Raw genomic sequence first — 21977 nt, forward strand, 5'->3', positions numbered from 1 at the left:
AATAATTACAATAATGTACTCACCTGAATTGCCTTGCTATTATATCCAAAACGCAAAGTTGATTAATCAGGTACTTTGCCTTTGCCTTTTGTTTTGCTTGACTCGGGAGCTTGATTTCGATCTACTCAAGCATCTATAAAGACACATACAATATTAATTGTTAGTATATTTCCTAACAATTATACTTAAACATTACTCAAGCTCAATTATACTTAAACATTATACTTAAACAATTATACTTAAATATTAATTGTTAGTACATATTATTATATTTTCTAGAACAATTTCAACCTAATTAGTCGTTCCAAGCTCAATAGTATCAATACTAACCCTGGTACCGATACTTCTATACTATAGTACTGATACCCCCTTTCGGTATCGATACCAATTTTAGATTCGATGTTGTCTGGTATTGATACGCTTACCATGGTATCGATACTACCTTGTCGGTATCGATACTGATTCAATCAGTATAGATACTACACAACTAATTTATCCCATTTTAGCCTATAGTATCGGTATTGTTCTATCAGTACCGATACCTTTGCCTAGTTTTTTTCCAATTTTCAACCCGATTATTACATAAATGGAGTCAAATTTAGTTATAATTACACCATACAATACTATTAAACTCTTCTTTACCTATTCATACTAACTTTCCTTCATTTACTGTCTTAAAACATCTAAAATCTTCCAAGAACATTCAGTTCTAAGGATCACACTACTTTTTCTAATATGTTCTTAATCCTATTCAAAGCTTACATATCACTTAAGGAAGTAACAATAACCCATAATCGAAAGGAAAAAGTGATTAAATTGAGGTTTACCTATGGGCTATGGAAGGTAGTCCTTGCACGAGAAGAAGAAGATGAGAAGAGATAACTCTGTTTGTTTCTACTTTCCCCTTTTCTTTCTAAAAACCCTAATAAGGATAAATTTTAAATTCATTTATCCTTAAAAGACTAAAATACCCTCTATATTCATCTATTGCTACAATTTAATCCAAAACACTATTTTAAACCATTTATTATCTTTTACCATTTATTCGAATAAGTCTTCAAATTTCAAATCTTTTCAATATAGTCTCTGACCTGATATTTGGGGTATTACATGACTTCTCAACCAAGTCTGCATCCACTACTTAAACTCCTCACTTAGGATTTTCTAACAAATTCACTAATTTGTTCTTTCTTTTTCAGGACAAAGAGATAACTTTTACAACTCCCTAGCTTTTCAAAGGTTAAGCTAGAACCAATTCCCTTTACAAAATGAATAAAATATGTAAACAAGAAAACCTCTTAAAGGAAAATCTTTAAAATATTAAGCTCACTAAAACACTAATATTTACAAGATAAAGGAAAATAAGAATGAAAAGCTATTCTCTTGTGTTTGATTGCTTGGATAGGTGTTGTAACATTCTTCAAGTGTCATCAACTTGTTTTTATATGTTGGAATGAGTTTGTGGTCGTTTGTAGCCGTTGAGGATGTTTTGGAGCCATTGGGGTTTCTTCAAAATAAAATTACACAGGACATGGAATATCGATAATCCTTTAATGAGTATCGATACTACCTTTGTAATACTTAAATAAACTAACCGTTAAAGACTGTTGGGCTTTACCAGTATCAATACTATGCTTCATGGTATCGATACCACTGCGTAAAATAGTATCGATACCCCTTGAGTATCGATTCCTATTTTGCATTCTGGAATTTAAGCAATTTGGAAAATAATTGGTAGTATCGATACTAGATAGAGAGTATCGATACTTCTCTTACCTTTGGTGTCAATACCACATGAACAATATTGGTACTATTTACGTAGTATCGATACTGTAAGAACAATATCAATACTATGTATCCAGAAAACTATTTTGTGCTCAAATTCTAGTTTAATGGACTTTGAATTATTTTTGAAAACTTTGAACAAATTCAATCAAGTCCAAAAACATTTTGCCTTAATTTTTTATATCAAAATATTATAAAACATAGTTCAACAATCTTATATTTACTAGGAGTGTCGTTGCCATGTTTGATGAATTTAAAAATTCCATGATGGTTGCGTTTGATATGACTGAACTTGGAATGTTACATTATTTTTTTGGTTTTGAAGTGATACAATCTATTACTGGAATTTTCATTTATCAAAAGAAATACGTGCAAGACATTTTAGACATATTTCAAATGCATAATTGCAATATTTTTAGCACAGCAGCTGAAGCAGGTTTTAAGCTAATGAAAGATTCTAAAGGAAAAAAGATTAACAACACTATGTACAAGCAAATTGTTGGGAGTTTGATATACTTGACAACCACAAGACTGGATATAATTTATGCAATAAGTCGTCTTAATAGATATATGGAGTGTCCTAGAGAAATACATCTTCAGGCTGCTGAATGATTTTTTGATACTTGTAAGGAACCATTGAATATGGGTTGTTCTACAAGAAATGTGAAAAATCAGATTTATTTGGTTTCACTGATAGTGATTATGCAGGTGATCTTGACGATATAAAGAGTACTTCTAATTATGTATTCATGATGAATTCATCAGCTATCTCACGATGTTCAAAGAAGAAACCAATTGTTACTTTGTCAACAACCGAAACTGAGTTTGTAGTTGCAACAAAATGTGCTTGTCAAGACGTTTGAATAAGGAAAATACTTGAAGATCTTCATGTAACATCCTCAATGTTAGGTTAGTGAGCAAATTGTAAAGTTTCAAAACTTGGTGACTAAAGTAGAAGAATTGAATAGTTCAATGATTTACCTGGAAATATTTCCTGAAATTTGCTAGTAATTATTAAGGGAATTAAAGGGCAAAAGGGTCATTTGCAAGGAAAATATTTAAATATGATTATATAATTAACACGTGGAAGGGAAGAGGAAACAAAGTGGTTTCCAGAATTCCCTTCATATTTCTTCTTCCTTCACGCGTAAAAACCAAGAGCCAAAGGTGAGTTTTTTGATTATTGAGTTTTTGGTTAAATTTAAGATTGAGTTTTGATTATTAGATGATAACTAAGCTTAAGGAAAGCTTAAGTTATCTTAAAATCAAAAGATAAAGGAGTTAGGAAGGGTTAAAGGAAGGAAGTGAATAAATGAGATCTTAGTGGAAAGTCATTTACGGGATTTCCAGACCAAATTTGACTTGTTAAGGGTCCAATTAAGAAGTTAGAAGCAATAGAATTGAATTTGGAACATGTTGAAAATTTAGTGTAATTCTTGAATTACATATGGAGAATAGGACTTTGATGTTAAAGAGGTGATTAATGAATAAAAATGAGTTTGAATATGAGTATGTAAGTTAAGAATAAGAAAGGGGATGAAAGATAAAGCATTTGAGTTGATTTGAGTGATTTTCAGGCTTAAAAATGAATTATGGGCTTTGTGCATCGATGCACATTCAATGTGCACCAATGCATCAAGGGTAAATTTCTAGAAATTGTTCAGTATGTATCGATGCACAGGAAGTGCATCGATGCACTCCTTAAAAATGGAAACATCGAATGCAATTAATGCATCGATACATAAGGAGTGCATCGATGCACATGTTAAGGGATGCATCGGTACACTGTTGAATGCATCGATGCACTTCAAGGGGAAATTGAAATAGACATTTCTTTTGGTATAAGAAAGGATAGATTAGAGTATATCAATGTATGATTATGTAGATATAGAACATGAACAAGTTCCAGAACGATTATCAAGTTAAGATTCGATCGAAAGAGAGGAAATCATAAAAGTGGATTGGAACTTAGTGAGGCCAAGGTGAGTGCATATTATTAGATTGTGCATATTATTATATGGAAATTAGACTTGTGATAAGTCTGTTTCCAATATTTTATGTTTGCATGAATAGAATCATGATTAAGTTTGTATTATGTGTATATGTTTTGTTCATATTATATGTTATGAGGTGTAAATTTATATGATATGGGTTATATGGAAACGAAATATGTAACTATATGTGAAATAAGTTATAAGGTCGCGAATCATGTATAATAGTAAATATTGTATGTGATAACCATAGAAAGAAAAAAAGTTAAGTGATCATGAACATGTAAATATATGTTTAGATAAAGATATAATAGCAAAACATAAATTACATGAGTCAAGTTTATGGGAACTATTATAATTTACTTATAGTATTAAATGAAAAGTGAGATAAACTAACTAGCATTGATTTATAGGACAATATGAAAATATAATATCAATTAGGAGATCTGTACATAAATAATGATAATCATATGATAGATAAGCTGTATGAGAAAGATTAATGTGCTTAGATGAGCTATGATATAGAAATTACATGGTAAAGATCTATGAAGTCATAGGAAAAGGTTATAAGAGTAATGTGAACTTGAATTAAGAGAATATAAGAAATTTATATATAAATGAATTTATATAAGTGATATATGTTAGTATGCTACAATATATGTTATAGGATCTATATAAGCATAAGAGAACAAAATATGAGCTAGGTGTTATGAATATAAATGATGATATGATTATGTACAATAAATTGGGGAATTATGATCTAGCTGTTTATATGTCTATAAAAAGATATAAGAACAATATATAAGCTACGAAATAGGAACTGTGGGATTTTAGTGCTATATAACATTATCTATGTGATTAAGTACAAATGTGATATCCATATATGACAAGGATTTGTGAAATTGTATGAAAATGTGATATGATCTACGAGATAATAAATCATGTGAATTATATGGAAGTGATTTGTGTGAACATGTCTGATATTTCTTACATGATATGTATGATTTCACAAGAAATGACACGAGCTATGTGATTACATGATTATAAGAGATCAGATATGCGATAAGAGATAAATGTTATGAATGTGTGAATATGAAATGACATAAATAATAATGCCCATGTTATGTGTCATGCGAGCTAAGGGTATAGTTGGCATGCCAAGAGTCGAGGGTCTACGCGGTCCTTCGGGACATATATGTATTCCTTGGAACATGTGTGATGTCTTTTGAGACACATACTTGATCCTTTGTATATGTATATGATTCTTAAGGAATTTTCTACGTGGTCCTTAGGGACATTTTATATGGCACTTCGGTACAATTTTACGCGGTACTTCGGTGCAATTCTACGTGGCACTTCGGTGCAATTCTACGTGGCACTTCGGTGTATTTATACGAGCTGTGGTGACAACATTTGTGCACAATCTCTATAGACTCACATATCTATAGTTCTCACATGTGTACATGGGCTAATAAAGAAATAACAACAAACATATTACATGTGACTTGTATGTTTTTGTGCTATGAATTGTATTATATGATTTATATGATGATATGTGGATTGTATGATTAAATGAGTAAAATGTTGGTTAAAATGTGTGGTATAAGAGGATATGTACGAAGTGAGATAAATAATAATGATATTGATAATGAAATGAGGCTAATGATGGAAATGATGAGTATAGGTGTATATATGTTCTTACATGTAATTATATATTGCATATGTGTTATAGGGATTTGTTACATGAATAAGGGTATGAGTGATAACAGTAATAGTTCATGCATGATTACAAGTTATAGTTTACATTACATGTTTATTTGTCTCACTAAGTCATATACTTAGCGTGTGATTGTTTCACACGTAGGTTACAGAAGCGAGAAGAGAAACAAAGAAGAGAAAAATAGGTCAGCATCTCCCTTACAAAATTTCAGATCAGAAAATAGATGATTTAAATGTGTTTGGTTAATTTGAATATAGTTGGCATGTACTAAGTGATTGAGTTGAATATGCACTGATCGATTTTGGTTAATTTATGTAGATAAATCGATTTTATTTTAATGAAAGTTTTAAATTTTCTTTGAATTTTGGTCAAGAGTCAAAGTTTGAAAAGTCAATGTGACACCTCAGACTCGTAACTGGGTCGGGTACGGGGTGGGGGTGTTACACTTCATTTTAAGCAAGAGGGTGCTACAATAATTTATTGTGACAATAATTCTGCTATCAACCTCTCTAAAAATCCTTTTTTACATGGGAGAAGCAAACACATAGATGTTCGGTTTCATTTCTTAAGAGATTTTACAAATGAAGCTGTTATTAATTCCATCTACTGTAAGAGTGAAGACCAGATGACCAACATTCTAACCAAGCCTTTGAAACTAGCAGCATTTTAGAAGTTAAGGAAGATGATTGGTGTTCATACTATGAATAATCCTTAAACCAACAGTTTTTCAAACTTCAGTTTAAAGAAGGGATTGTTGATTGAATTTTAATTTTCTATTCGTTTTAGAAGATTATGTAATCTTTGTTAGTTCAGATTTAGGAAATCATTTAGTTCTTATTTTTCTTATTGTTTGAGATATTTTTAGTTTCAAAGTTTTCCTATAAAAGGCTGAACATGATGAATAAACAAATCAAGCTTTGCCTTCACTGTGTTATGTTATAAAAGTGTTTATACTTTCTATTTATTCTTATATCATATATGAACATAATGAGCTATGACTTCGACTTTTATATTAACAGATTGGAGCTCCAAATCACTGGTTTCCTTTTAAGGGTAAATTTATCTTTTGATTTTAAGGGTTTATGAATTATGATTAGTTAGTACAATAAATAAACAAATAGCAATATGTTAATAGTATCCAATTTCTATGCATAAAGTTAAACAAAGAGAACACGTAGATAATGAAGATGTTACATTTTGTAGGACAATGTGTTTGTGCAATTGCTTTGCTCGATTCAACACAAAGTGGTTAAGGCACATGCTGATGATGCATTTTATGAGCTGCAGAATCCCGAAGAACAAATCCGGGCTTATGTTTTTGATGGTAATTTTCTTTGCACTTCTGTTTGCATGTCAGCCTATAAGTATTGATGCTATTCATTTATAAGTTATCCTTCGACCTCTCCCCCCTTTCGTTTGATTTCTGAGTACTAAACATTTCATTTCTAGAGGGTAGTGGTTCGAGCTCTAGTTCCTAGAATGAATTTGGATGATCTCTTTGAACAAAAGATTCAGTAATATGTCAGTGGCCAACTTGTGTGTGTCGAAAACTAGATGTTAGATAGTTAATGAAATACTGGCATACTCAGCTTTACATAGTGGTTCTGTGGGTGTATTCTCCTAGCTTGCATTTCCCAGAATACAAATGCCTAAGGAGCAAGTCAGGAAGGGGAGCAAACATTTTGATTTGTGAAATATGAGATTTCGAATGTTTCTAGATAAACTATGACTACTTTCTATCTAATTGCACTATGGCGATTATTTTTCCATCTTTTATAAGGCTTTCTGCAAGTACATAATCTGAAATCATACATCAGGTGATGGGAGATTATGGATATAGCATCGAGCACATATTGATGGTTGACATTATTCCTGATCCTGCTGTTCGCTCGGCAATGAACGAGATAAATGCAGGTAAAATACAAAAAAGGTTCTTTTTTACTTTAAACTTTGTTAAACGTGGCTAATTAAATTCCAGTTTCTGAGAATCATGCAAGTGATACAAACTAGAACAGTTGCCAAGTAAATCAACGACCATGAGCCATTCATCTGAAGTTGAAAAAAGACAACTTGACAATGATTTTGTCTTTACAGCTCGAAGACTTAAGCTTGCGAGTGTGTACAAAGGTGAAGCTGAGAAGATTATCCAAGTTAAAAGAGAAGAAGACGAAGCCGAATCCGAATCCAAGTACTTAGGCGGAGTTGGTGTGGCCAGGCAGCGTCAGGCAATCACAGATGGGTTGAGGGATAACATATTGGACTTCTCTCACAAGGTGGAAGGCACCTCAGGCAAGGAGGTGATGGATCTCATCATGATCACACAGTACTTCTACACGATCAAGGACCTCGACAATTCCTCAAAGAACACAACCGTGTTTATTCCCCATGGACCTGGTCATGTTAGGGATATCAGTGAGCAGATCCGAAATGGGCTGATGGAGGCATCTAGTGCACAACTAAATTTTGGATGAATATCAAGACAAATGATCTAGTAGGTTGGTCTTTCTGTTTAGATTTTGTTGTACAGTCCGTTTACTTTGTCAGTGAGGCAGTAAGTCGAAGATTATTTGCTTTTGATGAACCTATGGTTCAGTTTTTGCAGGCCCTAATGATCAATTCTTCTGGCCTTTGGCAGTGGGTCACAGGTGGCGTTTTGCTTAATTCATTTCGTGTCTTGGAGTTTTGGGCAAATGGGTAGTTTGGTGGGCAAATTGGCCCATTATGGAACCCGCATAAATAATTTAGCCCATTAGGGCATCTAAACATTTAATTTGAGATCTACGACAAATTAAATAGTCTCCATGGAACTCGTCACGCCAGATATAATTTTTTTAATAGCCGTGTCAGGGGGCCCCATAGCCTTATTAAAAAAAATTCTTGAGGGACTCGTCACACCGACGTGACGAGACGAGACCCAATAAAAGAATAATATATATATATTTTTTAATTTTTTAAAAATATAATTTAAAAATAATATTTTATTCGTGACGAGTTTCAACGGATATAATTTTCAAATTTTTGACCGTTGTTAAACAGTCGATTTTTTTATAAAAAAATTCAATGGAACTCGTCACGTCGGTGTAACGAGTTCGAACGAAAAAAATTATGTCTTCCCTTAAAGTTGTGCACATCATCTTCAATCTCTTACTTTAGACACTCATTTCTTCTTTAATCTCCCACGCAAAAAAACTCCTTTCATCTAACAAAAAACATTTCAAACAATGAACAACAAATTCTTCACATTTGTCCATTATAATGGCGAAATTCTACAAACTGATGTTGGTGTTGTGTTTAAGTCAGACAGATCGATCAATATGATGTTCCCTGTAGATGTATCACATCGCCAAATGAAGCAAAAAATTGGGAGAAAAGTTGAAGCTTCTATTTCATGTTTAAGTTATGAGAAAATAACCTCAGTGACCGAAAATGCCTTATAATATACGATTTTGACCAACTTTTTTTCGATTTTCCAAAATGACCAACAAAATGACCACGACCACGACCCAACCCGACCCGAGACGGGACGGCGGCGGTGCGCGAGAGTCCCCCTTGTTCTCTTCCACTCAACAAGGAAGTGGGAAATCTAAGCCTTAAATACCCATTCACAATAGTGTTTCCAATACTATGTGGGATTAAGCATTGCAAACACTTGGGAATCTTTTACACTATCGCAACACATTCTTTATTGTTTCAAACTCCACGTGAATTTGGAATAGTTAAAATGTAAACTTATTTTGGATTTTTCAATATCGCAACACTTTTTCACTATCGCAACAACACGTTTTTCAAACTCTCGCAACACATTTTTCAAAATCTCATTGCGAATCTTACAATCGCGTTGCGAATTTGGAAACTGAGTTGAAAAATTAGAGTTCGCGTTGCGATTTTGTTGGTCATTTTGGCAAATCCAAAAAAAGTTGGTTAAAATCGTATATTATAAGGCATTTTCGGTCACTGAGGTTATTTTCTCTTAAGTTATCGACACCTGATCTCTTCAATTCCAATGACTTATGGAAAAGTTCAGCTTGATGATGATGACGATGTTGCTGTTATAGTTGGACTTCATCAATCATCAGATAATAATAAGGTGGAGATATACGTCGAAACGACGAATGCAACTGATATTCAGACTTCATCAGTACTAGCTCGAAGAATAAAAGAAGCAGGACCCTCTCAAGCACATGGAAGTTATGATGATGAGAACCTTGTTGGACGGTTCAGTGAAAGTCTTATTGAATTTAGCGAGGATGATGAAGACATTGTTCCGTTGGTAGACGATGACGACATAACATTAGTTGATGAGTCCGATATTATTGAGGCTTTTTCAGAGGGACAAGGTTTGGATGTTGAGGTGGATGTATGAGAGACAGCTGTTTCACGATGTCAATGATTGTATACTACTCCAAATGTTTGGGCAAGGACAAACCCTCAACTTCAAATGCCTCACCATGATTTGCCTCTGTATCATCATGCAGTTGCAATGCATGACATTAACTACAATGCTATGCGGAATCCTGAAATATTTGATATGCCAGAGTTATGTGCTGCCCACTGGGGTTCTTCAGACGAGCGATCATTTGAGTTGGCTATTGAATCTTAGTTTGAAACAAAAAAGATGCACAACTAGCAATCAAGGAGTATTGTATGAAAGCTCATCTTCAATTTTATGTCGTGGAGTCAGATAAAAAAAACTTATTTCGTAAGGTGTATACACCATGATGTTGGCTGTAAATGGAGGATACAAGCATCATACCTACAATGGAAGATGTTGTGGGAAGTCACAAGGTTCAATGTAGAGCACGCATGCACAATGTCCTCCTTGACACAAGACCACATACATTTAGATTCGGATGTCGTATGCTCTTATGTGAAGCTATTGGTAGAAAAAAAAATCCAAGAATGCACGTTTCTATGTTAGTGGTATCCATTCGGAATACATTTGGTTATATTCCGACATATTACAAGGCATGGATGGCTAAACGGAAAGCAATGACCTTGTTGTATGGTGATTGGGATCAGTCATATAATGAGCTACCATGTCTGCTGCAAGCAATATAATTTTTCATCATTGGAACCATTGTTAGGTACTATACTCATCCTGCAGTCACGCTTGAGGGAGACGTTATCCTCGGGAAAAGAATTTTTGGTGGCTTGTTCTAGGCGTTTAAGGCAGCTATCGAAGGGTTTAGATTTTGCAAACAAATGATTCAAGTCGATGACTCTTTTCTGTATGGGCTCTACAAACACATCTTGATGATAGCCGTTGCACAAGATGGAGACAAGAATATTTTCCCCATTGCTTTCGCCATTGTTAAAAATGAATTGAAGGAAACTTGGAATTTTTTTCTCTCCAACTTGCATTCCCATGTTGTCACTCAAGAAGGGGTTTGCATTATCTCATATCGGTCGTATGGGTTGTTAAGCACAATTGATAGACCCGAAAATAGATGGACACCACCTCACGGATATCCTGCATATTGTATATGTCATATCGCGTCGAATACAATGTAGATGTTTAAGCAAAAAAAGATCAAAAAGGAGATTATCAACATGGGTAAATACCTTAACATTTGTCATTAATTATTTCTGCTTCATTAGTGTTTTTTTAATAACATTTAAGTTATTGTTTCTTAGGGTATGCTTTACTCCAACCAAACTTCCATGCACGACTTGAAAATTTGAGAAGATACAGAGATGATGTGTATGAGTTCGCAGCTGAAATACCAAGGGGGATATGGTCACAAGCATATGATGTTGAGGGTCGACGTTACGGTCATATGACTACCAACCTTGCTGAATGTATCAACTCAATGCTGAAAGGGACTTGCCATCTCCCGATAGTAAGTATTGTTAGGGAGACTTACTTTAGGTTGGGTAAAGTATGGACAGACAAAAGTGCACAAATTGATGCCATGATCAGTGATGGGAGAAATTGGGCTCCAGATTTAGAGAAGACAATGCAAAAGAATCAAACACATGCGACATCAATGTTTGTCCAACATTTTGCCAGACTTGATTCTGATTTCGTTGTCTAAGCTCTAGTTCGACCATATGAGGGAGGTAATTCTATAACATACACTGGTAATTTGAATAGAAGATCGTGTGATTGTGGTCGATTTCAAGCTTTTAGGTTCCCATGCATTCACCCTGTTGCTGCATGTATGCACATCAATGTTGACCCATACTTATATGCTGATAACTGTTATAGCTTGCACACTATGCGCAACATTTATAGTTGTGACTTCAAGTACCTCCCAAATAAAGCATACTGGCCTATATGCACAATTTTTTAGAAATGGTTGCCAAATCCTCGATTGCGTAGAAAGTTAAGGGGTCCACCTGAATCTTGCCGAATTCATACCGATATGGATGATCCTCAAAGAGAGCCAGATCAACCAAAACTTTGTAGCCACTCCAGAGGTGAAGGTCATAACAGAAAACATTATCTACATCTTCCAAAATATCACGCTGGACTTTAAAATAAACGTTACAAAATGTTGAACTATATTTTGATATAACAATTAAGGCATAATGTTTTTGGACTTGAATTGAATTTGTTCAAGGTTTTCAAAGTTTTAAAAATAATTCAAAGTTCATTTTACTTGGAATTGAGCACAAAATACATTTTTGTACACGTACTATCGATATTGTTTTGACAATATCAATACCTCATACATAGTACCAATACTATTAATATGGTATCGATACCAAAAGTAATGGAAGTATCAATACTCACAAGGTAGTATCGATACTACCCGCATTGCTCAAATTCCAGAATGCAAAAATGGTATCGATACCCAAAGGGTACCGATACCAAAGGAAATGGAAATATCGATACTAACAAGGTAGTATCGATACTACAAAAAATGCTCAAATTCTAGAATGCAAAAATGGTACCGATACCCAAAGGGCTACTGATACCAAAGGTAATGGAAGTATCGATACTCACAAGGTAGTATCGTTACTACCGACATTGCTTAAATTTCAGAATAAAATATTATTTTTTTAATTTTCTTTTAAAAATTACAAAAAAATATTATTTTTTATTGGGCGTGACGAGTCCCTCAAGAATTTTTTTAATTAGACTGTGGGGCCTACCTAACACAACCATTAAAAATTATATCTCATGAAACTGTTCAATTTACTGTTGATCCCAAATTAAATGTTTGGATGTCCTAATGGCTAAATTATTTATGCGGGTGCTGTAATGAGCCAATTTGGCCTAGTTTGGTTTTTCGAGGTAAACGCTTAGCCTATTTAATTATTCCACACAAAATGCATATCATTATAGTTAGGAGATTCTTATAAAAATAGATTAAATTTCCAATAAATATTACTCAATCTCAAACCTTTCTTTTTATTATTATTAAAAAACATACCTTTCTTTTGTGTTAAAAAAGTTGGGGTTAAAGTTTGGAGTTCGTACTCATCTTTACGATATTCAATTCGGGTTAATCGATTAATAAATCAAAAATCGATGATTATATTATAAAAAAAGTTAGGGGTAGTCGTCATCGCCTATATGATATCTAATTCAAATTAATTGATTAATAAATAAAAAAGAAGCGATTATACCAGAAAAAATTTGGTGGGGGAAAAAATTTGGTGTGTAGGCAGGAATTACAAATTAGGTACAGTAAAAACCGGCAGAAGCGAGAAATCAAAGCTTTTTGAAGTTTTTAACCTAACAGGTGACGGTAAAAAGGGCTTTGGCCCATGCAACGTGAACCAATGTGGAAAAACTGTCTTTTGATATTTTAAATAAAAGGGTAAATTATAAATTTAGTAACTGAATATTTTAATCTCTTTCAAATTTAATTCACTATACTTTTAAAAAAATAAATTTAATAATTAATTTTATATATTTGGTTTTTTAGTCACTGTGAACTCGGTAACGGCCTTATGACGTGGTTAAATTAAAAGATTTTTTTTAATTTTTATACGTCAATAACAAATGAAAGGTATATTCGAAAACTCATAAAATTTCCAGCCACCGCCTCTTTTCTTTGGGTTTGTAATCGACTACTGTTCTTAAACTTAAAATGGTTGAAACAAAATTTATACTAATGAACAAATTTCTACTCTATCTAACAACTTCTTATCTCCCTATAAGGGAAGAAGAAGAAGAAGAACATGATAATTCCATTGTTGTCTTTTCCTCTCTTTCCCTCCGGTTAAAATGGTTCATCTTTTGTTCTGACGAGGGAAAGTTTTACCATTTTAATCTATACTTGTTTTACTTAATCTGGGTCACTGTTGGTTTCTCGAGCTGAACAATGGGTTGCATTTTCTCCAAATATGGCGGTGGAAGAACGGTGGAAGCCACCCTTTCTCGGTGGTCAGCAAAAACTGTCATGTTTTCACATTTTCTTTATCATTCAAACAACTGAAACATTATTAGCAATGGGTGTTTTCAAACACAAAATTGGCAAAAAAATATTTTCCTTGCTGTTGTGACTAAAATGCAGATTCCGACGGTGATTATATGATTTCTCATTTTATATAAGCTCCTTTGATTCTTTTAAGAAACTTGAAGACCACGAAAATAAAACTGAAGAAAGAAATAAAGGAGAAGGAAAGACAAGAAGAGGAACAACAAGATTGTGTCATATCCCTCGCACACGATATCACTACCAAGATAACTAGCTGCAATACTAATAAAAGTCTTAATATCAAGTATTTCAAGCTCCGACGGTTGTTTTCTGGAGACAATAGCAGAAGAAAACATGGGTTAGAAAATGGTGAAAAAAAGATGTGGTTCGAGTTTAATCAGAGATGTTGGCTTGCCCGTGGTGGTGGTGAATAGTGACGACGGTGAGGATGATATTCTACAATAGCGGTGCTGTTGTGGGTGCTGAGTCATATGGATCACGACCGTGGAAGCTGTGGTGTTAGCCACAAGCAGCACGTTTGAGAGGAGTTGGATCAGTTGTGGTAGCTGTTAGGATGAAGCAAACTCTAAATACTAATTAATTCAAAAATTAATAAAAAAAAATACCATATCATCACAGAGGGTTAGGGAGTACTCGGTAGAGTAATTAAAAATATTTAATTTTTAAAGTTTAGTGATTAAATTGAAAAAACTAAAAGAATAATAAGTAAAATAGAAAATAATATTATGTTTAGTGAGGAATTTATAATTTACTTTAAATAAAAATATAAAATCATTTTTGAAGGGTGCAAAAAGAAAGTGTAATCATTAAACTAGGAGAATAAAAATTATTTTGTTTGTAATGAGGGTATGAACCATCATTATTAGTAGGTAAATGTAGTTGGGGGATTGGTAGGTTTTGGACTAATATTAATTAGAGATTTCATGATATTTTAAAAAGATAGAATAAGTTTAATCATTCTACTTCTTAAATTTTTATTAAATACTTTTTTATTTTTAAAATTTTATTTTATAAAATTGTTCTAAATGTAAGAGAACATTAACGATGTCATTAAGTTAACACCGTTTTGTTATTTCTTGAGATCTCAAGTTTAAGCATCATGAATGTCAGAAATATAAGCGTTCAATGTTAAATAATTAAAAGTGTTCTTTGAGCAACTATTACATTTTATACTTACCTCATATTAATAAATAAAAAAATTCCAACATCAATTCTTTTTAAACTTTTTAATATTTTTTTGATGATATAAGAAAGATATAATAATTATCGTTAGCATTTTAATAGGAATAAAATAATTAACGATACAAATTAATTTTTTTTATATATTTTTAATGACCTGATAAAAAAATAGTTAACATTAACATTTCAATAATAACAAAATAATTGACAACAGTCCGTTATTATTATCATATTTAAATCATTTTTATTAGCATATTTAAATTGTTAACAAAAGAAAGTAATGACAAAAGAAATACAATAAAAATTTAATTAAATTGGTATTTTAAGTTTAACCCAATTATCTTAAAAATTAAGAAAAAAGTACATTAAAATTTGAATTTTAGATTTATCAAGACAAATATTGTTTGTAATATGAATTTCATATACAATTATGCTTCTATTAATTTTTTTTATCAAAACTAGAAATTTGTATTGAAAAATTATTTGTAATTTATTTATTTATTTCTCTTAAATTTCTATATATTTTGGATATTTTATTTATATTATCTATTGAAAATATATTTTCGCCCCTCAAATTTTATAAGTTCTTCCATGTTTCTAATTTCTATATATTCTCGATGTACCTTTTCACCTATTGTCTTTTGTCAAAATAAACAAGGGAAAAACATATGTTTACTGTGGAGCAAACCTACCATATTTTTTATACGCATAATATGTATTTTTACGAACGGGTTAAATTTGAAATTTTTGACATTTTCATCTTCTAGTAAAATATTGTCCCAAATAAAATTCATAGTTGATTGTATCATATGCATGGATACATGCCCATGACAACCAAAATAGTAAACAAACTTTTGATATATGAAACCATATGAATACCACTCACCTGCAGAGTTAATCAACAGAGCTCACAGAAACATAGAGCCTACAAAATCAGGTTAAGTTCGTTGCGATATCCCTATCAGCCATTGTGTGCCTCCCAAGACCAACAGGCCTCTTTGCTTCTTCTTTGCTCAAAACTTTGTAGCGGATATATCGATAACCCTGCAAAAGCTTCGATATTAATCAGTTTGAAGATAAAAAGAAAAGGGCCCAGCCAGAAAGTAAGAATGTCACCATAATTGGAATGTTTGAAAGACAAGCTACCAGTAATGATGGGATTAAGCCATCCAAAAGAAATAAGAGATCTGATAGAGAAACGAAGGAGGAGGAGGAAAAAGACCGTTGCTTCTTACTTTTCCTTGACTAGACGAGACAGACATCCACCCCTAGTAGCGGGGTTCACACATTGGCAAAACCAGACAGCCCTAGTCATATTGGCAAGAAGTGCCCTCCAGCAATGAAGATACGCTCCCAAGTTCATCCGAGGTTGACCCTTTTGGGTGGAAACTAAAATCTGATTCATCACAAGCTCAACTGATCCGAGCAAAGGCATATACACCAACTATAATACTTGTAAGTTTCTTGACAAATTCTATTTGCATTTCAAGGCCTCTTATTGCAGTAAGAATAGTCCAAACTCATTCTAGTGGCTTATTCCCATCAACAAACAGTCAATATACAGACATTAATTCCCGTAATCGATGAATTTTCTCCAAGCAAGAGTTGGTTCCATGTGATTCCTTATCTTTTCCGGATTAGATATACAACATGATCCCCGAGTTAAATTACACAAAGGGAAAATATGGAAGGAAAACAATATTAGAAATGACGACATTACAACAATGGAGACACCAAATTGGGTCCTGTTCTTACTAGTTCCTATACCAGGCACTGGCATACTAAGTTTTCCAGATAGAGGTAATAAAATGGATCAGCATCCTTCAAAGAATCTTACTGATCTGTCGGAACAATATGAATCTAGTTAAGTCATCCTTGTACAAATTTCACTTCGGCTTACGAGAACTTGAAAGTTCATGACCTTTTCCATCGACTCTATTTTGGCCGCAGCCAATGTGCATAACAAGGCATAAAATGAATCCAACAAAAACATAGACAAACCATATATAAACATACAACTAGTTGAAGTCACCATTAACTTCACTTGGTCGAACATTCAGAATAAGAGATGCACCCTTAGGAGCGGATCGAGTATGAAGACAAAATATAATACCAAGTCATTCATTTGTTTTAACTAATGCTAAAATTTTTCTTATGGGATTTTTTTTTTAAATTGTACAATCTTCATATAGTCTACCTAATTCTCACCTCTTCTTTTTCCAGATAAAGCTTCTTCCATGAAACTAGGTATTGAAAGAATAGAGAAGAAGTAAACCAAAAAACTTTTTTTTTTCATTCATCGTTCATAATACACTACACTGTATTTATATAGTAACAGAATTAGCATTAGCAGCTCAGCTGAGTTTGTTAAGTCTAGTAACTAATCTTGCTGAGCTGGATAACCAATTTTGCTGAGTTGGCAGCTTCCAGAATATGCTCAACATCCTCCCTGCTGCTTCAATTCTTCAACATCCTACCTGCTGTTCCAAGCTTTCAAATGACAAAACTCCCAGCCTTTGCCGAAACTCAATAAACCTGTCTTTTGCCAGAGCCTTGGTTAGTCCATCAGCTACCTGACGCTCAGTGGGCACATAATTGACCTTCAACTTCCCAGCTGCAACCTTTTCCCTAACGAAATGAACATCAAGTTCAACGTGTTTGGTTTTTGAATGATACACAGGATTTTCACTCATTGCAATTGCACTTGAGTTATCGCACCAAACAACAGGCAAGGCTTGTACTCGAATACCCATATCTGCTAACAACACATCCAACCAAGTTACATCCGATGTAACGTCAGCTAAGCTTCGATACTCTGCTTCAGTGGTGGATCTTGATACATTTTTTTGTTTTCTTGAACTCCACATAACAAGATTCCCACCTAAATACACACAGCACCCGGATATTGAGCGTCGGTCATCTATACTACCTCCCCAATCAGCATCTGAAAAAGCTATAAGCTGAACCATCTCTTTACTCGGAGAGAACACCAGACCATAATCAAGAGTTCCTCGGAGATACCGTAAAACTCGTTTCGCTGCTGCAAAGTGTTGTTCCCGGGGTGCATGCATGAATTGAGCCAACTTGTTTACACTAAATTCAATATCCGACCTTGTATGACACACATACAAGAGTGATCCCACCAGGCTTCGATACTCTTTTGCATCACTCAACTCATCACCTGAATCTTTGAAAAGCTTCAGTGAAGAAATCATAGGTGTAGGAGTTGAAGTAGCTGTATCCATTTGCATATTGGTTAGCAACTCCATGATGTATTTCTTTTGGCTAAGGAAGATAACACCACCTGTATGCTTAACTTCAATGCCAAGAAAGTAGTTCAACTAACCAAGGTCTTTGAGGAAAAACTTCTTGCTTAGCAAGACAACTACCTTCTCAATCTCATCCTTCGAGCAGCCAGTGATGATTATATCATCAACATACACCAGAATGTACATCACTCGCCCTTCTTCTTGCTTAATAAAAAGTGAGTTGTCAGCTTGCGAGCTCTTAAAACCGATGCTGACCACATAATTCCTCAATTTTGCAAACCAGGTACGCGGGGCTTGGCGAAGACCATACAAAGCTTTATGTAGCTTACAGACCAACTGTAAACCATCTGGAGCAACCTTCTCAAAGCCTTGAGGCTGCTGCATAAACACATCCTCGTGAAGCTCACCATTCAAAAAGGCATTATTCACATCAACTTGCCTTATCTCCCATTTGTTCTGGATTGCAAGTGCTAACATGACATTAATGGTAGAGGCTTTAACCACCGGGCTGAAAGTTTCTGAAAATCCTGTCCAGGAACTTGTGTGAATCCTTTGGCTACAAGTCTGGCCTTGTATCTCTGCACCGATCCATCAGCATTCTTCTTTACGCGAAAAATCCACTTGCACCCCACTATAGATCGCCCTTTAGGCAAATTAACAAGAGACCACGTGTTGTTCCTCTCTAGTGCTTCATACTCCTCATTAACTGCTGTCTTCCACTGAGGGAACTGTAACGCCTCATAGATTGAGCTTGGTTCCTTCTCAGCCTCGACATGTGCTATGGAATATAACTTTGGCTTGAATATCCCACATTTTCTCCTAGTCATCATAGGGTGTCGAGCAACGGGAGCAGTTGACTGTGCTTCATCACTCGTGTTCTGCATCATACCTTGCAACTCACCTTGAGTTAGACTAGTGTCATTAGGTAATTGATTGGTAATTTCTTGGTCAGCTTCATTCGAGTGCCCCACATTGTCTGAAGTTGAGTTGATGGTAGGACTAGCACTAGGCGTTTGCTGTCCCATATCTGGGAACATCGTGTTAGGTAGCACATGCACAATGGGTGGTTGTCCTTGATTTTCACGTGGCACGCCTACTCTCATGATAACTCTACCTGCTCCATTAACCACAGGCAGCTGTATGGCCAATTTTGTAGAATCGTGATCACTGTGTTGAACATCTTGTTTACCTGCAAAAGAAAAAACTGTTCATAAAAAATGACATGCCTCGAGATGTAAATCCTCCCATCAGCCGCCATGCACTGATATCCTTTATGTTGTGTGCTATATCCAAGGAAGGTGCACAGTTGTGATCTAAAACAGAGTTTATGGCTTTGATACGCTCGAAGATGAGGAAAGCACCTACACCCGAATACTCTTAAAAAACTATAATCTGGTAATTTGTTATACAGCTCCTTAAACGGTGACTTTCCTTGCAGAACTCGTGTGGGAAGGCGATTGATTAGATGAACTGCAGTGTGACTGCATATGACCAAAATCTAAACGGTAAGGATGCTTGAGCCATCAAGACAAGTGCCAATTCAATGATGTGGCGGTGTTTCCTTTCTACCACTCCGTTCTATTCTGAAGTATGTGGGAAAGACAACCGATGATGAACACCCAGCTTTGTCAATAGTGAAGATATAGGACGATACTCACCTCCCCAGTCCGTTTGCACTTCTTTAATCACAGTACCAAACTGTGTTTTCACCATTTCATGAAACGATTGATAAGCCTGTAAGGCTTGATTCTTGGTTTTCAATAAGTATACCCAGCAATATCTCGTGTGTGCATCAACAAACGAAACATAATAGTAAAAACTGTTTGAAACAATGTGCGAGGGCCCCCATAGATCTGAGAATACAAGATGGAAAGGATTTGTGTAAACCGTAGAGGATTCATTGAAAGGAATCTTATGGCTTTTTCCCATTTAACACGCAACACACATATCACCATTTACAATATCCGCAGTAGTAGGAAAAACAATTCCAATGTGTTTACAAGCTTTTACAAGTGAGGCATGAGCTGGATGCCCAAGTCTCATGTGCCATAAGACATAAGAACTCTTCACATCACTTGAAGCTTTATTAACTACATTTGCTTCTAAATCATTTGCACTGCTATGCTGATCATCAACTGTGGCAACAAATTGATACAAACCACCATTCTCTTATCCTTGCAACAGAACAGTATCCGTTTCTTCATCTTTAACAAGACACTCCTTTGCATGAAACTCAAAGTAGACACCATTGTCTCTAGCAAACTTTGAGACAGAAAGTAAGTTTTTAGTAACTGATGGAACATGCAGTAAGTTATGAAGAAACAAAGCTCGATTCTTAGCATTGAGAACCACAGTTCCAGTTTTACTAATGTTTAAGGCTTGACCATTACCCACGATCAGCTTACCTAGACCAGTGTAGTCCGAGCCATCGATTACTTTGGAAGCCTCGGGGGTGACATGATGCGTGGCTCCCGAGTCTACAATCCATCTGTCTGATGTTGGAGAGACCACATGAACCTGAGGATGCACATTGTTACTATATGAATTAGTTACCTCATACGAGTTAACATCTATAGCAGTAGATTCGTCTTTTTGAGCTAGCACTCCTGGAAAATTCTGATCAAAGCGATGCCAACATCTGTCCACTGAGTGACCTGTCTTGCCACATAGTTGGCATTGAAGCCTAGTACGTCCTCGACCATGAGCGCCTGATCGTGCACCAGATCTTCCACTCGAACTATAAGGTCGGTTGTACTGACCATGACTTTGATTGTTGTTCTGCATACGAGCAACATTTGCACTCATGGAAACTTGAGATTGAAGCTGGTAACTCTTAAGTTGTGCTTCTGCATCAACTAGCACAAACTTTACTCCATCAAGAGAGAAAGCTTCTTTACTCGCTGTTATAACCGCCATAAACGGCTGATAATCAAACGGTAAGCCATTTAATATAGTGGCTATTTGTTCCAAATCTGAAACTGCACTGCCACACGTAGCTAGTGCATCACAAACCTCTTTGATCTGTGTAAGATACGATCACATACTCTCATCACCTTTTTTAATCGTCCTTAATTTGCAGTGAAGGCTCATCACCGTCGTTGTGGATCGGTTGGCAAAAAACTTGAGAACCGTTGACCACACATCCGTGGCTATTTCTGCACCGACAAACTGAGGCAAAATGTGATCACTGATTGTTGACAACAGCCATGAGGCTAAGGCACTGTCCTGTGCTACAAAAATCTCATACTCTTCATTGACTTTCAGTGTGCCATCATCGGACTGAACTTGCGCCGGCGGAGGTTTAAGTTCTCCAGCGAGTAACCGTTCTAGACGATGGCTTCTTACTGTTAAAAGAACTTGTTGTTTCCACAACAGGTAATTCATTTCATTGAGCACAATGTTGACTTTCTTGTTAGTGAAAAATTGACTGTGCCTCGATGACTCTCCAAGATCAAGGCTATGCACACCCTCGTCAGCAGCCATGGATGAAACACCAGTGAAGGAAGAAGAACACTTTGCAGCGACTACCAGAGAAGCAACGGAGGGAAGAAGCCTCCAAGACCAATGGCGAAAGATACCATATTGAAAGAATAGAGAAGAAGTAAACCAAAAAACTTTTTTTTTTCATTCATCGTTCATA

General features: G+C 34.9%; 1 pseudogene; it reads left to right on the plus strand.

The window, feature by feature from the left end:
* LOC120181907 overlaps window positions 1-8101 on the plus strand; it is a 31700-nt pseudogene extending 23599 nt beyond the window's left edge.
* The last annotated feature ends 13876 nt before the right edge of the window (window positions 8102-21977 follow it).

The sequence above is a fragment of the Hibiscus syriacus genome, unplaced genomic scaffold, assembly GCF_006381635.1.
Source record: "Hibiscus syriacus cultivar Baekdansim isolate YM2019G1 unplaced genomic scaffold, ASM638163v2 tig00112609_pilon, whole genome shotgun sequence".
NCBI classification, from domain to species: Eukaryota; Viridiplantae; Streptophyta; class Magnoliopsida; order Malvales; family Malvaceae; genus Hibiscus; species Hibiscus syriacus.